The 20,381-nt window shown below is 39.7% G+C and overlaps 1 protein-coding gene across 10 annotated transcripts in view; it reads right to left on the bottom strand.

Moving 5' to 3' along the window:
• Positions 1-20,381, bottom strand: part of ZNF385B (zinc finger protein 385B) — a 363,316-nt gene that overhangs the window by 79,204 nt on the left and 263,731 nt on the right. The window contains exon 1 of one of the 10 annotated variants that reach the window (XM_045196278.3): positions 11,739-11,922. The exons of 8 other annotated variants lie outside the window; for them this stretch is intronic. The gene's annotated coding sequence lies outside the window, so the exon portion shown is untranslated. Of the gene's footprint in view, positions 1-11,129; positions 11,198-11,738; positions 11,923-20,381 lie in introns of those variants that run through there. One more of the 10 variants, XM_045196279.2, reaches the window with a different exon arrangement.

Raw genomic sequence — 20,381 nt, forward strand, 5'->3', positions numbered from 1 at the left:
TGTCTGCTTTTGTGACTACTAAAATAAAAGATCTTAACATATTATAAAAATCTATTAGAGACAATGTCAATTATAGAACTCCCAAACATTTCTTTAATTGAGTGACAGTTCAGATTTTTCACCAAACTCAGTTTTCTTGTTTCATGGCTTTCCTAACTCTGCTGCCCCGTATGGCAAGCAGCAGGCCCTCTTACCAAGACCAGCCCCAAACATCTCCTTCGCCCCTTCATTCACTTCCCTCCCTTCCTCAGTCTGCCACGTGAGGAGAACAAATTCATTAAGGGATTGTCAAATAAGGCCAGGAGGAGGGGGCTGTGTGGGTAGCGGATGTAGCTGACAAAGGGTTTTGGTTCTGAAAAGGCTATACAAAAATAATAATATTTTTATAGTGTGTACTATGTGCCAGCACTACCCCAAGCACATTACATATGTGTACACATGTATTGCCCTAAACATGTTACATCTCTGTACATATGCACACACACATATAAGTATATACACACTTGTGTATATATATCCATATGTACTCATTATATGGAGTGTTATATATGTATATGCACATATATGCTCACAATAACTGGTTTTATAGATGCAAAACTGAAGCACAAAGTGGTTAAGCACAACTTTATCCAGCTTGTATGTGGAAGAGCCAGGATTCAAACTCAGGCAATCTGACTACTGAAGTCTGCTCTTTTTTAAAAAATTAAAATAGTTTTTTTATCCTCAGCTGAGGACATTTTTTTATTGCCTTTAGAGAGAGAGGAAGGGAGAGAAAGAGAGAGAAACATTGATGTGAAAGAGAAACATTGATTGATTGCCTTCTTACATGTGCCCTGACCGGGGATTGAACCTGCAACCTGGGTATGTGCCCTGACCAGGAATTGAACCCACCACTATTTGGTGTACGGGCTGACACTCCAAATAACTGGCCACACCGGCCAGGGCTGAATTCCGTCCTTGACTGCTATGCTATGGTCACCAAATTGCACACCTGAAAACACTTGAGTTATGTAGACACATTCTCCAGCTGTTGACAGGAACATTTTATCATTAAACTAAGGGAATTAAAATGCATCTCTTTTGCAGCTGAGAATTAGTTGAAATTTTCCATAGTATCTGATACTAAAATAACGAAAATATACAAACTTTTTAATGCTCTATAAGACATGTTGCTAGAACATATTTATCTAAAAAGAATCTCCCTAAAATAATAGTATTATTTAATTCGGCACAGTGCTGACAGCTACAGTAATCACAAATTAAGTCAGAGAGAATTTATTCCACTTACTAAGAAATGATAAGAAAATAGTAACAACTACTATTTAATGAGGTTCTACTCCATGCCAGGTGCTGTGCTAAGTGATTTGTGTCCTTTATTTTATTCAATGACAACACTCTATGAGGTTTATTATTACCCCCATTCTATAGATGAGGAAGGTGAGGCTTTAGAGATTAGGGTCACACAGCATGTGGGAGGACCTGTCTGCACACCCGTGGACATCTGTAAATCGACGAGTCAATCATAGTGTAGTGTCAAATCCACACTATCATTTCGTAAAGTTGGTTGTATCTGTAAAGTTATGTGAAGAAGATTCCGTCATCTAATACATATGGAAAATGCTGTTTTCAACAGTTTAAAACATTTCTTTTCTGCAAGACATCTTTGAGCTTTTAATACACTAACAGAAACCGTGGATGTCTAGGCAAATATAATGTCTCCCCTCAATTTCCTGAGCATGAACCAATCCTTTTTATTTCCATAGAGCTTCTGGGACAGCATGACGCTATGGCGCATCCTTCAGGCAACACTGTTCTGCACATTTTAAAAGCACCAATTCAGGAGAAAGTTGATAACTTCCATATTTACCACTTTCTTGTTGTGTGACACAGGACAAGTGATTTTACTTTTCTATCCTTCTGTTTTATTTTCTAAAAATTGGGTCACATAAGAGTATCTACATCACAGAATTGGTTGGAGAACCAGCTGAGATTTTTCTATGAAAGTGCTTAACCTGGTGTCCGACACAGCAAGTGTTCATTAGGCTTCGGTTACTGTAGTTATGAAGTATTCCTGCACCTTTCACACTACGCTGTATCTCCAGAGAGCATAAATAGTTAAATCCATTAATACTTATAAAAGGCAGGATATGTCAGGGTCTTACATTATTAACAAAATGTCAAGCAGGTTCAAGAGAGAAAGAAATTACATCTGGTTAGGATTTGGGTTCATAAATACTTCCGCAGATGAGTTATCTCTTAAGTGTTGAGGAATAGTTAGTATTTTGAGAAGTGAATAAGGGAAAAATGATCGAAGAAACTGCATAAACAAAAGGCATAGAGAAGTGGAATGTATTACATTTAAAAAAATTTAAAGGCACTTAAAGTATTCTTAGTACTTCTAGATTAGAAGGTAAAACAATAAAGAGAAAAGCAGAACATCTGTGTGACTTTGAGTAGACAAAAATTTCTTTTTTAAAAAAATTATTTATTTTTAGAGAGAGGGGAAGGGAAGGAGAAAGAGAGGGAGAAAAACACCAATGTGTGGTTGCCTCTCATGCACCCCCAAGTGGGGGCTTGCAACCCAGGCATGTGCCCTGACTGGGAATCCAACTGGCACCCTTTGGTTTGCAGGCTGGCTCTCAATCCACTGAGCCACACCAGCCAAGGCTAAACAAAAATTTCTTAAATAGAAAACAAAGGGTGCTAATAAACAATTAGTAAACATACTTTATTGTGAAGCATAAGAATATAAGAATAAAATACTATCAAGGTAATGGAAAGGCCATCCACAGAATGGAAGATACTCATTATAGCCCTGGCTGGTGTGGCTCAGTGGACTGAGCACCAGACTGCAGAATGAAATGTTGCCGGTTTGACTCCCAGTCAGGGCACAAGCCTGGGTTGCGGGCCAGGTCCCTAGTGGGGGGCACATGAGAGGCAACCACACATTGATGTTTCTCTCTCTCTCTCTCTTTCTCCCTTTCTTCCCTTCTCCTGAAAAATAAATAAATAAATAATCTTTAATATTCATTAGACATATACAAAGGACTTGAATCTAGAATTAAGAACTCCTGCAAATCAATAAGAAAAAGGTAACATAATAGGAAAATTGGGCAAAAGACTTCAATGGATATTTCCCCAAAGTAGATATTAACATGGCCTGTAAACATATAAAAACATGTTTAGCTTCATCAGTCATTAGGAATATGCAAATTAATGAGATATCATTACATACCAAAAGAATGACTAAAATGAAGAATGACAAATTATCAAATGCTGACAAGAACTCTTATCTGAAGTATAAATTGTTACAACTTAAAAAAACTATTTAGCAATATCTACTAAATGGAATATATACATAACCTATGACTCAGCAATTTCACTTCTAAGTACAAACCTAATGTAAGTGATATGTACTAGAATGTTCATAGCAATACTATTTATAATAGCTCCAAACTGGAAACTAGCCAATTAACCCATGAACAATAGAAAAAAAAATTTTGTTATCTTCGCCCAATAAAACATTCACATGGTGGAATACAGCAATGAGAAAAATGAGATATGAGGTGTGGCAGAAGCAGGCTTACAGTTGTCCATATGGAAAATTCAATACTTAATCCATAACAACACAAGAATACACTTTGCTTTGGGTACTCACAACTGTAAACCCACTTTTGCCCTGCCCTGTGTAAGTACATGAGATGACAAATAGACCTTGCAAATATGATGTTGGGAAAAGGAACTAAAATAAAGGAGCATATCAACATTCTGTGTGATACCTTTTATAGAAAGTAGGAAATTGGGCAAAAACGAATCTATGCTGTAAGGACTGTGGCTGTCCTTGCAGGGAGGATGAGACGGGGTCGGGGCAGAGTGACCAGAAGGGAGCACACGAGGGGCTTCTACGGCACTGCAGGTGTTCTTGTCCTTGATCTTAGTGCCAGCTGCACAGGTATGCATGTTCGTGTACATTCATCCACCTGTACACTTAGGGTACACTCTTGTGTATGCTAGGGTCCACAATGTACCCTAATGGACATTTCTGAAAAGTAATGTATTCAATGCTATTAATTTTAGTAAACAATTTGGACAAACATAGTAAAATTCCCCAATAAAAAGAACACTTTCAAATACTGTCAAGTTTGTACATTTTTAGGATGAATATGTTTTCTGAGTTCTTTTTCCACCGCCAGCTTGATTTTACTCAAAATGATTTGTGAGAAAATAAAGTTCTCTTTAATACTGATGCTTCCTTGCTGAATTTCAGAAATGGATAGAGGAGACTGATATAGAATTCAGTGATGCAAAGGAGAAAAATGTGGGTGTAGAACTCTGAATCCATAACATCTTAACAATGGGAAGTTCTGTGCCTGAATCTTTCTTGGGGTAGGTCTGGGTTCCCTCCAAAGCGCTCTAACAGCAGCATCCTGGCAGACTGCTGCATTTAAAAATAAATACTTGTGAGTACCACACTGAAGTGTGTAAGCAAAAAGGAAGTGCTACATCAGAAAAGAGCAGCGAAAGCACATCATGATAGATTTTAAGCCACCGTGTCCTTTGGGTTTAGTAGTATGCCAGCTTTTGCCCAAAACGAATCTTTTTTCTCTAAGATGCAATGGAGAGCTTTTCAGTAGATGCTGGCAGTAGAGTGCACACAGCCAAGTGGTGATTCATTTACATCTGAATACCTTGCCCATGGACTGAGTTTCTTACATTCAACTCTGGGGAAAAATGAGCAAGTTTATTTACTATGTAGTACCAAATTGGTTAAACATGTGACATACTTCATCAGCTGCAATCACCTTTTAAAGGTACACTGAAAAATCTGAGAATTTCAGAATTTAAATAAAGAAGATAGTTGGTTTTCTAAAAGAAGTCTTGGGATCCAATTGTCTTCTTTTAAAGTGAATTTAAAATGTTTTGCTTTGTTGTAGTCTTTCTACATGTAACCTGACAGTATTAAGCATGATCATGCAAGAAAATCAAGGAAGGGAAAACGAGGTTCTGACAAATGCTTTGTCAAGTTTTTTGAAGCTGTTTTTAATATACCTGACTTATCAAAAGGGAATGTCATGTGCTTAGTTCCTAAACTGCTAAGCCTTTAAAGAAGCCAGAATTCTCTCCAGACGGGGATTTACTAAAATTGTCTGAGGTCGAGAGTGGATTGGGAGGTCACAGCCGCCTGACAACATTTTCTGGCAAAAAGACCCAGGAGACGGTCCTGCGCTGCATTTGCCCAGTGACTCCGGTCTGTGGCGTCAAGACTCTTTTCTGAGGTCTGACGCCTCTTTCTGTTACAAACAGAGGAACTATTTGCTCTCCCCACACAGCATGTAGGGACCTAATGGATGGCAGCATAGAACTAGGACTCTTTTTTTAGAAATCTTCCTAAAAATACAGACTTTCTTAGGAAACACAACTATTTTTCTCAAACCACTGACATTTCTAGAGGAATTATATTTCATAAAATGTTAGAGGTAAACATTATTTAGGAATCGACACTTCATTTTATATGAGAAAAATGTGATTGGGAGAACTGGATCCTGTATGGTATCTGCCTGATGGTGGAATCAAACAAGATCTTCTTGCTCAGGGACACAGTTGGAATATTTAGGTCTGTATGATCACAGATGTGCAAGAATCATGTATTATAATTACCTTAAAAAATCTAAGTAGACTGGTATTTGGTCTGTTTTCTATTTATATATTTTAAATTTTTTATTTAATTTTTATTTTTTAAAAGTATATTTTATTGATTATGCTATTACAGTTGTCCCAATAGTTTTCCCCTTTGCCCCCTTCTGCCTGATACCCTCCTTAGCTCCAGCAATCCCCCCACTTAGTTCATGTCCATGTGTCATGCATATAAGTTCTTTGGCTTCTCCATTTCCTATACTGTTCTTAACCTCCCCCTGTATATTCTGTATCTACCAATTATGCTTCTTATTTCTGTACCTTTTCCCCCATTCTCCCCCTCCCCTGGCCCACTGCTAACCCTCCATGTGATCTCCTTTTCTGTGATTCTGTTCTTGTTCTGGTTGTTTGCTTAGTTTGTTTTTGTTTTTTAGATTCAGTTGTTGATAGTTGTGAGTTTGTTGTCATTTTAATGTTCATAGTTTTGATCCTCTTTTTTTAAACAAGACCCTTTAACATTTCATATAATAAGGACTTGGTGATGATGAACTCCTTAGGCTTTACCTTGTCTGGGAAGCACTTTATCTGCCCTTCCATCTAAATAGCTTTGCTGGATAGAGTAATCTAGGTTGTTGGTCCTTGCTTTTCATCATTTTGAATTCTTGCCAGTCCCTTCTGGCTGGCAAAGTTTCTTTTGAGAAATCAGCTGACGGTCTTATGGGAACCCCTTTGTAGGTAACTCTCTGCTTTTCTCTTGCTACTTTTAAGATTCTCTCTTTTTCTTTAACTTTTGGCATTATAATTATGATGTGTCTTGGTGTGGTCCTCTTTGGGTCCAACTTGTTGGGGACTATCTGTGCTTCCTGGACTTGTATGTCTATTTTCTTTGCCAAATTAGGGAAGTTTTCTCTCATTGTTTTTTCAAATCAGTTTTCAATTTCTTGCTCTTCCTTTTCTCCTTCTGGCAGCCCTATGATTCGGATGTTGGTATGTTTGGAGATGTTCCAGAGGCTTTTTATACAAACCTCATTTTTTTCAATTCTTGTTTCTTCTTGCTGTTCTGGTTTAATGTTTATTTCTTTCTTATGTTCTAAATCATTGATTTGAATCCTGGCTTCCTCCCCTCCACTGATGTTTCCCTGTAGATTTTTCTTTATTTCACTTAGTGTAACCTTCACTTCTCTTGTGTTTTTGCTGTACTCACTGAGTTCTCTGAGCATCCTGATCACCAGTGTTTTGAACTCTGCATCTGGTAGGTTGGTTATCTCCAGTTTGTTTAGTTATTTTTCTGGAGTTTTGTTCTATTCTTTCATTTGGGCCATATTACTTTGTGTCTTCAATTTGGCAGCCTCCCTGAGTTTGCTTCTATGTATTAGGTAGAACTGCTTTGATCCCTGTCTTGGCACACCTGTTACATTGTAAGGGACAGAGCCTAAAGTATTCACCAGCGTGGGGCAACCTGCTTTTCAGCTTTGTGGTGCTGTATGTGAGGGAGGGGTCGGGCAGGGACCAATACTGCTTGCTTGGCTCTCATGCTGTTTCCAGTCTTTTCTCCCACTTCCCGTATGTGACTGGCAGCCTTCTAGCTGCTGCTCTGGTGCTGAATCCCAGACTGGGTGGGTTTGCGTACATTCTAGGGCCATGTGGGTACTTTAAATGGACTCTCCTGAGAGATGGGCAGAGTCTTCCACCATCCCAACCCCCATTGGTTTTTACAGTCAGAATTTATGAGGTTTCATTTCCCTGGGCTGGAACCCTGAGCTGCGAGGTCTGGCCTGGGGCTGGGATCCTTGCTCCCCAAGTGTCCCTCCCAGTTGTTATCTGCTACACATGAACGTGGGACTGCCTGTCCCACCAGCCGCCACCTTTCTGCTGCCACACTGAGTCCCGTCTGCCCCTGCTCCCCGCCTCTGCCCCTCCTACTCGTCTGGATGAATGTTTCTTCTTTACATCCTTGGTTGTCAGACTTCCATACTGTTCGATTTTCTGGCAGTTCTGGGTGTTTTTTGTTTTGAGGTTAGTTGTGATCCTTCTTATGGTTGTGGAGGCGAAGTGTGTCCACCTACGCCTTCATCTAGGCCAGAAGTATCTATTTACATTTTGACTGAAATTTAGAAGTATTCATTTTCAAATGAGATTTTCATTTTAATGTCTTATTAATGTGACCGATGGAAAAGAAATTAAAAAGAGAAAAGCCCGGTCAAGAGTCAACATTTTTTTCCTTTTCAAAGGCTGGCTTAAGATTGATTGCAACACCTCATTTAAAATAATTCTTCTAATATTCCCAATGGGAAAAATGAGAACAGCAAAACCATTAAAACTATGCCTTGCACTGTAGTGTGTGGATCAATATAACTAATTCAAATAGCCTCATAGTAGGAGGCATACGCACATTTCTGTTGGTGGCTTTTATACTGAAGTACTATCAAAACTGCAAGCAAAATGCTATCTTCAAAGGCACATTTTTTTTTTTCATGCAACTGACCTTCCATTGGAGCAGATCACAACAACAAGGCCTGTGAAGCCTCTGGCTGTCTTTAGGCCTCTCCTCTGCAGCTCTCAGAAAGGGCTGGGCTGTAGGGGCTGCGTTCGGCAACTCAGGAGGTAGGTGCACCCACCCAGCTGCTGCTATAAATTCTAGCTTTGGACACAAAACGTTTTGCCTCCTAGTTTCAGAGAATTTCAGTTCTTGCATTCAGTGTCTAGGCTATTTGCATTTAAGAACCAAAAGGCGGGGAGGGGAAGGGAACAGCAGTTTACTTAATGGTCCTTTTAAAAATATATCTGCCCCCCCAGAAGCTTGTTCAGTTTAAAGAAACAGAGTTAATATTTATTCTGCCAGTGCTCTCTGCTCCCACCTTGGTAGGGAAGAGAGATTTCCCTAGTTTAAGTATTAACCAAAGATCTCAAAGCTATTCAAAAGCTGTGACCCATGTTAAAAAAAAAATAAAAGTAATAGGCTTCTAGATAGAAAGCACAATTAGGGAATAAATAGAAATGGTAAAAATTGTGTTGTAACCATTTTTCTTTTTGTGTGTATGTGACAAAATTACCACAATTATAATACACTATAGAGTATTCCGGAAAAATTCTAGTGGAGTATGACCCTCACAGTGACCATCATAGATGAGGCCACTCTTGGTCCTCCCATCAGCCAAGAAACCATTTCATCCAGGGGCAGGGCTGCCACGCAAGCAGCATGAAAGCCACCACTGCATCCTGTGGAATCCTGGTATGAAGTGACTGATGTAAGCCGTGCCAGGGATGGGTGGCTGAACAGAGATTGTGAGTAGTGGGGAAATATTGGGGTTAGGATGGGGAAGAAGGAGGGGGAGATTTGGGGAGGGAAGGGAAAGTGATGAGTTTGACTTAATTTTGCAGCATGGACAAGAGTCAGCAATGATTCCTTATTTGGAATTTCCTATCTCATTCCTAAAATAATTTCCTCTCCTTTTATCTTTTGAGTGTGTGGTGGAAATCTGTATGGAACGAAGGTGCGGAGCAAAAACTACATGAGCAGGAACAATCTATTTAAGCAGGACATCCAACTCCTTCAAACAAAGGACCTGGGCCACTGGGAGACTACGTGATATCAGGCTTATCCTGAGAAACATGAGTGCCCTGTGACCAAGAGGATGCTTGTCCTGCAAAGGGTCTGTTGTAGGTATTGAACAGAAGGCCTTCTTGGAATTCTGCCATTGTCCTGACATCTTAGAAATCCATGCTCCTTGCTTCAGTCATGCAGGCAGCTTCTGAGGCATTAGTGACACGCAGACAGCCTCAAATAAGGCCCTCTGATGAATGCCCAAGGATTTTCTGCATTGGAAGTGATTCATCATAAGCAATTGCCCCTGGCCCTGTATATCTATCATCGTTCCTCTTGAACCATTATACTGACTTCATATCAGTTTTTCTTCTGTGGAATTTCTTTTTGGCTTCCCAAATGATTCCTCACTTGCCCAATTCCAATGATCTCCAAAAGTCAAAGACGGTGATATTTTAATAAGGAGCCACATGGAAAATAAAGAATGTAATCACAGTACTCATCACTTTCATTTTCAAAGATTTGCTTTATAAGGCAACAAAGGAATAGAAATGGTTTCCTTTAGATGAACATTTATTTTGACTCTTGCTCTCTTCTGAACTTCAGCCTTTTAAGCTCCATTTGTTTTAAAGGACACAAATAGAAAGTAAACAATTCATAAAAAAGGACTTGGTACTCAATGTATTTAATTTGACAAAGCATGTTTCCACTTAGAGAAAATGCAAAAAAGAATACAAAGGTCCAAAAGAATACAAAGGTCTATTCTTGGGAATAGAGATTGATCGACTTGTGTCTTTTTTCTCTAACACCCCCTCTCTGTCTGTCCTGTGCCTGCCTCCCCAGTCTCCCTTCTTGTCCCGTTTGTCTCCTCTGCCTCTCGCATCCCTCTCGCCCCTCTCAGGTCCGTAGCTGTTTTCTGTCTCTCTTTTTATCTCTTGATGTGTATATGCCTGTCTGTCTGTTTCATCTTTTTGTCTCGATCTCTGTCTCTCACTGTAGTACTGCCAGCAAACTAGAAAACACTCAAAATTTGTCATTTGCCTTGCTTTGCAGTTGTGTTATATTAATTTCATTTTCAGTATTTGCTCCTATAAATTGAAAAATGAATAACAAGATTTTGCTAATATCAGAACAAGTTTGTCCCTGTGACAAAATAAAACAAATGAACGACATATCTCCAGTAATGTCTCAAGTAGTCACATCAGTTTTAATAGCTAAGGATTGCTTTATTATCATCACTATAGTGTCTGCCATACGCATGACAGAATGGGACAAGTTAAAAACCTAAATCCACCGTGGAATTTAATGGTATATTTTTATAAAATTTCATCACCGCTGTTCTGGGTTATATAAATGCTATAACTTCTCATTGGGGAGTACAAGGTGCTTTTCCATTTATTAAGTACACTTCTAATGTATTACATGGCTTACGATCATCCCACGTTTTTCTGATAAAGAAAGTGATGCTCAAGGATAAACAATTCCATGACTAAGTAAATACACAAAAATGTCTAATTGTGGTAAACTACACTGAGCGACAGTGTCTGCTAAGAGGTCCCACATCACAGAGCAGTCTGTAGGACCTGGCGTGGGCCTTACTCTTCACTTTGTTTTTGCCAGAGTACACCGAACCCTCTCTGTTTACCCTTCTAATCCACCAATGAGGGAGAATAAAAGAAGCTGGTGCTCTTTCAATATTTTTCAAACCATCTGAAATGCCACTGGGGACTACGAGATAAAAACATCTTCTTCATGCCAAGAGTTTCGAAGCTCTTTCCTAACTAATATTTATTCATCATGTTTAAAGAAATAGCAAAATGGAAAGAAAAGTATTTTAGGTAGGGAGAATATAAAAATAGAAATGAGAGTTTCACCAAATACCTATTGTTTACACACAAAATACATCTATCCGCAGGACAGACAATGCTCCCTCTTGAGGAGCTAAACTTACCTGGTTTCCAGAGAGATTTCTAAGCCCAAGGGACTAATACACATGAAGCCATTGAGTTTTGACTTGAACTAGATGGAAGGTTAAAAACTTGTAACACGCCTATCACAAAATCATGTGACAGGAGTGCAAATAACACACATCACTCACTTTTATTACAGGCTACCAGCCACTATGCAGTCAGGCTGAACGTGCATTCTTGAACAAGCACACTCATCACTTTAAATATACTTTCTGAAGAGAGGAGAAAAGGGAGAGGGTTCTAACATACTTGGATTAAACATGAATCACATTTGTACCTGGTAGTTATTCTGAGACAAATTTCAAAAGAAAAAGAAACCATAGTTCCTAAAGATAAAGGAAATGTGGGCGATCAGTCACATCTACGTTACATTTAGCCAAATGAAGCAACATTACGATTTGAATAAAAACAAGTTTGGCAAACCGAGATCATAATCAGGCAAGGGAGGTGTGAAATTAGCAAATTCTGTTTGCTCTAAGTCTGATATGTTTTCCTTCTCCTGAAATTGACATTAATTGTGTTACATTTTGGTCACATACTTCAGGAAAAAGTTCCCTGACGTGTAAATGCTGACCAGCCTGCACGCTTACCTTCGTGAAGAGTACCGTCCACCGTCAGTCACGTCTGTACTTGGGTACTTTATGAGGTATTACATAGAGAGGTAAATAAGTCCGTGGTTTCAACCTGGCGCTCCTGTGAAATGTGGTGCCGGGAAACAGGCGACTGGCAGTGCGTCTGCACAAATCACAGGTCCTCTAATTGCAGCTTAGCTCTAATTACTATTGAGGATAGTGTTTGCAACTTGATTCCAGGGAGAGGGCAGACTACCTTCTGACGACACTGAACCAAATATATCCTAAGAGACTGACAAGTTACTTTCTTTCATGTAATTTTTCTGAGTGGCTCCTGGAAACTACCACTTTCACACAGTGGGAATGAAATCAAATAATGGGACACCCACTTCTCCTGCCCAGAAAAGACATGCAAGTCTCTCAAAATATTTACGTATTTTAACAATTTGGAATTTTTGGTATCTTTCTTTTCTAGGTGGGCAACTATATCTTTATTTTAATGTTGCTTTTTATTTTTAAAAAATATTCTCAAAATATGAACTTTATTTATATTGTTAGTCCAGAATAATTTATTTGCATTCTGTCAGGCATGAAGAATTTGTTTCCTTTCCCATGAATTTTTAGATTTTTAAATAAAGATTCACGGCATATAATTAAAAAAAACTAAAGTCGATAATTTGATGTTTATAACATTAATGGGGATGTTTCTGCATTTCAATTCAAAAACCTAATTTCAGTTATATGGGAAATAATCACGGTGAAATTAGCAGTTGCACAGGCTTGCAACTAAACGATACATCATTTACTCATGTATCTAAGTAATTTCACTCTGGTGGCATCTGACCACGTGATCAGAATAAGGCTTCTGATATACCCATGATACACAGTGTGGCTATGACTGACTGGTTGTTTTGCTTACGCTAAGCTTACTGTCATTGATACTGATGAGTTAGCTTAATGGGCATCTGACTACACACACACAAAAAAAACAACCACCTTGAAATGACTGGTGTTTGCAAATGTCAAGAAGGATTTTACACCTTTGGTTATGCAACTTAGCACTTTTGCCAACCACAGCCAACACATTGGTGACATACAGAACAAATTACACCCACTCGAATTCAATGATTTGGTATATCTGTTTATGCCGGATCTGCACGGTAACTATCAGGGACAAGTAAACCTAAGGGAATAATTAGATGCAGCAATCAAAATGGTAATTATAAATCCAGCTCTTAGTAAAGGTACATATCTGCAGGCCCAGTGATCTCAGTTGTTATAGCAAAATAGCATTCTAAATGGGGCATATTATGCTAGCTCTGTGCTTAAATTTCCCCCAGATAACAATTGTGCACTTCTTGCTCGCATAACATTTATTTAGTTCTTCATAATTAACATTCTAGTTAGTGCTGTGGTTATGGATTTTTATCTTATTTTTCAAAACCTGTACCAAGATAGACCTCTCCTAAGAAACTCTTCGTTCAGTATGGATTACATTGATGCTTCTTTCTTTCTTTCTTTCTTTTTTTTTTGATGCTTCTTTCAACATATTTTTTTTTTCATGGAGTTAGGCAAAATACCCCCTCTCCCTTTTTTATTTGCCTGCCCTTAAATCATGCCTGATTCACAGATTATTTTTCTAAAACATTTCCAAGTCTGGCACAGTAGACCATCCTCAGACCCCTGAACCCTTTACTTATACCTTTCATAGATGCTTAGCTTAGTTTAGTAGTGTACAAAGTGTGGTCCCCAGACCAGCAGCATCAGCATCAGCATCAGCATCAGCATCATCTGAGAACTTGTTAGCAAAGCAAATTGCCAGGCTGCATCCCAAACCTGCAGAGTCACAAACTCTGGGGGTGGGACCCAGCAATCTATGTTTTAATCAGCCCTCTAGGTGATTTGAAGCATACTGATGTTTGAGAATCATTGGTCTGTGGTTATGTATGTACTAAGAGCAGTAAGAGAATAGGATAAGGAACATTTAAGCCTCTATGGGGGGAACTACAGGAGAGAGAAAGGCTTAGCAGAGAAGTGGCATTTAAGTGGTCCGCTAAAGAATGGAAATAGTCCAGATGAATTTGAAAGAGGCACCAGGCATCCCTCCCCCACCAAGCCCATCACCTGTGTCCTTGAGTTAATACAGGCCCAGAGATTCCAAGATTTTATTCCATCCATCATCATTTTTCTTCAGTCATTCCATTTTTTAGGACAACAAAGAAGAGTTGTCTCATCCCTCTTAGCCTCTTTGTCTACCAACAACTTTTTCCTCCTTAACTTTTAATTCCTTTTAGAGTAACCTACACTTTCTTTGTTACTTTTTACTCTTACTTCATTTCATAAATCCAGTGATCAGGCTTCTGATTTCTCCAGCTTAATAAAATTATAGTTTTGAAGTTCTTTATCAGTCCTCCTTGACCTTGAAACCATTGGTAGAACATGATCCCATAACTAAATGCCCTCTTTTCCTAGCTTAACGTTTGTTTTTTTCTTTCTTTCTTTTTTTAATCTTTATTATATTTTTTCCATTACCATGTGGTCCCCTTACCTGCCTCCCCAAGCAAGTACCTCATTGTTGTCCATGTCCATGCTTGGCTTTTGTATTTCCAGCCAGCTGCTGCACTTGCCCCACAGGCATCCCATTGGTACCTGAACTTCAACTTGTACAACATTAAACTAGCCACCCCAGCTCCGCTACCCCAAGGGACATTCCTCCTCTGTGGTCCTTTTGTTGCTGCCTGGCACCATGAGTCTCCCAGTTACACAGACTCTTAAAACCTGAAGCTGCATCTGACTTCTTCCTCTTCCTTGTCCCTGAATGAAGTTGGTTATGCTCATGACATTTTTCACCTCCTTCCCCTTTTCATGCCCATTACCATTACCTTCTGTTAGGTCTTCATGAGCTGTTCACTAGCATAATCCTTTAATCACCGCATTCCCCCTGTAGCCAAATAAGTTCTTAAGAAAAACAGCTTCCATCAATCATTTTCCTACTCAAATGTTTTCCATAGCTCCCCTTTGACCTTGGGACTCTGAAATCCAATACACTTGTTCCCATCCCCACTCTGCTACTTAGAAGCTGGACAGCATTAAATGAATTAATTGACTTCTTAAGCCCCAGTCTTCTCAGCTGATGAGTAGGAATAAAACGGTAATCATATCTAATGAGGAGACCTGAAAGAACTGATACATGTAAACTCTAACTAAAGTACATAGAACATTGGAGGATTTAGTAAACAGTAAGCATTACTATCACCATCGCCAAAGCCATGCCACATAACACAGTTCCAATACCTCGGTTCAGTATCTATGGCCATCTTCAAACTTAACTGAAAACCATTTTCTTACTCACACTTTCTACCATATGCTGAACTGAATTATTCCTCAAGGGCGAGGGCCAAACCTCAGTTTTCTTTGTCTTTGGTTCCTTGGGCAGTGCCTTACGGAACCGTTCACTGCATGAAGCTCTGGCTGGTTCTTGTACACACATATTTCTTAGTTCTATCACTTTGCTCATGCTTCTCTTACTGGACACCCTTCCCTTACTGTCCCCTTTCAAATTCTCTCCATTTTCAAGTGGCATTTTAAATGTCATCTCTTCCAGGAAGCCTTCCCTCTTCTGTCCGAAGAAAGTATCTTGCTCTCCTGTGAATGCACAATACCTCTCATTTCTACCTCTCTTACAGTACTTACGACATTCTACTGTGCATGTGTCTTTCCCCCCAAGGAGCTTTAAACTCTTCTGGGTTAGAGACCAGACTTGATTTACTGCTGTTTGCCTAGTGCCTTGCCCAGAGAAAACGCTCGGTGGACGTGCTGAGTGATGAGTGAGGTAAAGGGAACAACATGCACACTCCTATTATAAGAACTGTGCTGCTGCCTTCTCCCTGATTAAAGGTTTCCTTCCCACTGATAATCATGATGTTCTTTACAGAGCAAACGGTTTATGAGAATTAAAGAAACAACCCATTTACAATATAAGAGCCTCTTATATTGTAAATATAAAGACGACAGAGTGGTGATTGCTGCGGGGAGTGGGGTGGGGGGTGGAGGAGGGTATGGGGGTGTAAATGGTGGTGGACGGAGACCTGACTCGGGCAGCGAACACACAGTGCAGTGCACAGATGATGTGCTGTGGGACTGTGCACCTGAACCCTGTATAATTGTGTTAACCAGTGTCACCCCAATACATCCAATAAAAAGGAAAAAACAAAGACCATGAATTTTGTATTCTTCTTTGTATTTTAAGACATACTCAGAAAACCATAACCAGAAGCCAATTTTCTCGTGTATTCCGATGATTACTCTTCATGAGGATGAACGTGGTCCGGTTAAAGAGTCAATTTATAATTGCCAATTATAAGTTGTAAATTTAGAAAATAAAAGCCCTCTATGAAATTGTCCATATTTAAAATATTTAGATATCAGAACTTGTTTTCTTTTTACTTATAATTCTAAATTTCAGCTCCTTCGTCTCCATATCCCCTGACAAATACATAATGACCTGTTAATAAACTTTTAATTACATTCATTAGGAAAGCCTGTTCCTTTAAAGTAACTCTTGAGTGAGTAAATAATTCTTTTTTAATGGAAAAATGATTGCCTTCCCAATAATCTAAATTGCAATGTTAGGTTTTCACAAATTGACTTATTTAAAGCAGACAAGTCTATAAAGAAGAGGTTATCTGTGAGAAAGACATATTTCCAACTGTTCCTCTTGCTCCCCCAGCACTGAGCTCAACATTATGGTAAACTGAACACTGGGGTCCCTGGTCCTTAAGCAGGTAACTGTCTACTTGGAACACAAAAATAATGCATCTGAAACAACTGGAGACTACTACTAAGACGTAAAATTGAGTGTAAATGATGGGCACAAGCAGAGAAGTCGTGTGGGAGAGAATATAACCTCCACAGTGGCAGGATCTCTGTGCATCAACGTACCCTAAGGACCTAGAACCGGGCCTTGCACGTACTGTGGACTCGACACACAACCGCTGCACCCCAGGGAGAAAGCCCGTGAGGGCAGTAGGTGATAGAGGCCATAAAAATGTGGGACTCCTCGGCTCTTCCTTTGGCTTTACCACCCACGTCCATCCAGACTATTGGCAAGTCCTGTTGTCTCTGCCTCCAACATATGCTGCAAATCTTTCTGCTTCTCTCCTTGTCACTGCTGCACTGTAGTCCAAGCCACCGACATCTATCTGGATTACAAAGTTCTTTTGGGGACCACTTATGTGTCCCTACCCTTGGTTCTCCACACAGCAGCCAAGCAGTTTAAAAATACAAATGTTATCATGTTACTCCAGGACAGAATGGTTTCCCACTGCACTTTTGAATAAAATCTTACCATGGCTGACAGTTAACACGTGACTGAGTCCCTGCTTACTTCCAGGGCCTCACTTTCTGTCCTCTCACCCTTACCTCCCCTCCCCCACTAAGATTTAAGCTTCAGTTCTCTTTCCCAGACGTGTCGAATTCACTCTTATATCAAGGCTCTTGCCTTTGCTGTTCTCTCAGCATGCACCTCTCTTCCCCCAATTCATTTGTGTCTTAGCTCAGTGGAGGCCCAGCTGAGGCCTTCAGCAAGGCCTTCCCTCTATTACGTGGCTCTGCTCTACCTACCCTACCCCCGTATCTTTCTCTAAAAGTATCTTGTCTTATTTGTTTACTTGTTCATTTTCTCCTCTCACTAGAATATAATCTCTACCACAGCAGCAGCTCTATTTTAGGTACTCTACTCCCAGTTTCTAGAACAGTGCTAGGCTTATGGTAGGCGCTCAGCACCTGTTTTAAATGAATGAATGAATGACTATACTTCCTACACCTTTTCAAGTATGAAGACACATTTTATTTTTAAAGTTTTTACATAAGACAACTGTACTTGAACAACAAAAAATAAAACAAAATACTTTTTTTAATTGTATTTTTCCCATTACCATTTATCCACTTTATACCCTCTTTCACCTCCAAGCAACCCTGCCCCCTACAGTCAGCACATTTTTATCCGTGTCCATGAGTCCTTTTTCTGTTTTGTTCAGTCCCTCCACTCCTGACCCCAACCCTGAGCTGTCGGGCTGCTCTCCATCTATGAGTCTGTCTCTGTGTTGCTTGTTAGTTCAGTTTTTTCACTAGATTCTGCATATGAGTGACATCATATGGTACTTGTCTTTCTCTGACTGGCTTATTTCACTTAGCATAATGTTCTTCACTTTAAACATTACATCGCTTAAGGACTCTTCTCGTGTTAATACTGTTTTCTTCCTTAGTATTCACTGATTATATACAATGCTGCTGTGAAGTCAGTATCATTTAAAATAAAGGTATTCCTTCTTTTGGCAAGAATATGTTGGGTATGTATAAGACATGGTATTTATTCAATCTGCAAAATAGATGGTTCCCATTTCCATTTACAGGTACATGATGTTATGGGACTCACTGCAATGTGGACTTGATATACGGGAGCAGAAGGAATAGCAGCTGTCCTCATTAGAACTTTCTCCAGACAGAGACAGGAATAAACTCAGTGTAAAGCCTTATCCTAAACAAAGATAAATTGACTTTTGTTTTAATCCTCACCTGAGGATATGTTTTTATTGATTTTGAGAGAGAGAGAGGGAAACATCAATGTGAGAGAGAAACATCATCTGAGGTCAGTTGCCTCCCATACGCACCCCAACCAGGGATCGACCTTGCAACCTAGGTATGTGCTCTGACCAGGAATTGAACTCGTAGCCTTTTGGTGTAGGGGACAATGCTCCAACCAACTGAGCCACCTGGCCAGGGCCAACTAACTTATTGTTGAATTTTCTAACACTCAAGTAGATTTATTTCTTATCTTTACTCATCTGTACAACTGTGGCTAACACATAACATTTATCATATGCCAACACTGTTCTCGGCACTTTATTTATTCACCCAATCTTCAAATGAACACAGTAAGGGAGGAATTTGCTATTACCTGCATTTTATAGATGAGGACACAGGACACACAAAGATCATGCATCTTGCTCAAGGTCACGACCCAGGTAAGTGGCAGAGCTGAGATGCAAACACACGTTGTCTGGCTCTAGCGCCCACTTTAACCATCGTGCTATCCTGCCTTTCTAGTGGAAGGTACTGTCTTTACACCGGTGGAGAGTCTCTTGCACCATACATAGCATATAAGAAAAATTACCCATCAGATGTCAGCTGCTTCTAAATATGCACGTTTCACTTATAAACATTTTAAAGTGGTTGTTTTTCTCATTACTGCCAAATAAAGGTCTGGGATGCTTAGCAGCAAGTGACTTCACGAAGCAGCTCTATATCATGTGGGAAATCATGAGGAAAATCTAAATCAAATACCAAATGTCCCTGTGCTTTAATATCACTGTGAAAACAGCATTATTTTCTAGGACGCACTGTGAAGTCTGTGATAAGATAGCATGTCTTAAAATGACTGGAAGCCAAAAATGGATTTCTGAGTGTTATTCCCAACTCACAAAGAATGTTCTATTCTGACAGGGTAGAACACAGGGATTCAGACCTCACCTTAATATGTAAGGTCTTTAAGTGTGCGAACCTCAGAGATTTCTGCACATTGTTGGGTCAGGCTATTTATGAAGGAAGTTCAATATTAGCTTATAGAACCAAGACAGAATGCTAGTAAGACCGAGGTTGTTTTGTCATTCTATAAGGTCCTTCATTTTTTCTAACTCCATCCACTTCTTCCTTTTTAAAGAGATTAATTAGCTTTCTGACAAAATGTGAATGAATGAAGGAGGAGCTGAGTGGACCGAACACGGCACGCGTTGAGCAACATGGCCCTTACGTAATAAGTCCTTCAGAAAGCAGATTTTCTTTTCCACGTGGGACTGTCTTCGCTCTTCCCATGTGAGACTTGGCAAGTGGGACGTCCTGAGTCTGACAGGCCACTTCGCTGCTCTTTAGCTGACAACTCTTTTACACAGACGTCGGCCAAAACCCTTACCGGGGCACGCAGTGGATCAGAAGGTCTGAATCGCGTCCAGGCGAGGGAATCCACGATCCCTGAGCTCTCCGCCTGTCCCGTGTCCCAGCAGCGTCACAGCACTCCTGCAAGTGACCCCAGCTCCGATGAGGTCACACAAAAACACTGGGTCCGGGAGGGATTGGCTGCCGACGTGCAGCCAGCAAATGCCTGCATGTGCATCTTTGAGAACAGGGGTCCGGGGTTCTAATTTGAGAATCTCTGGCATCAAGCCTAAACTAAATCAAAACCCACAACAAGTGCTCATTTGGGGGAGAATGGAATCAGATTCAATCATTTCTCAAAGGATTCTGTGATTCAAAGAGATTAAAAGTCTCTGCATATATTTCTGAAAAATTATAAGCAAACTGAGTATCTTTTTGCAAATCAAATTTGATTTTTAATGTACGAGAGGAGCCAGTGAATAAAGAACATCTACAATGAATTTTTCTGTAAAGCAAGTACTTATTTCATAAACTGTAGATATAACCCAGAGTTCTTCAATTTTTACAAAAGATTCAGATTATTCAACATCAGGCTTGTTTGAATAGAACACATCATGATATTGTATGAATAGTAGCTAACTCCCATTAAACATTTACAATGTAGCCCAGAAGTCAAGTTCAGGTTTTATGTAAATGAAAAAGAGGCATCTCTAAAAAGTCTCTGCTCTT

Source organism: Desmodus rotundus, chromosome 2, assembly GCF_022682495.2.
Source record: "Desmodus rotundus isolate HL8 chromosome 2, HLdesRot8A.1, whole genome shotgun sequence".
Taxonomy (NCBI): domain Eukaryota; kingdom Metazoa; phylum Chordata; class Mammalia; order Chiroptera; family Phyllostomidae; genus Desmodus; species Desmodus rotundus.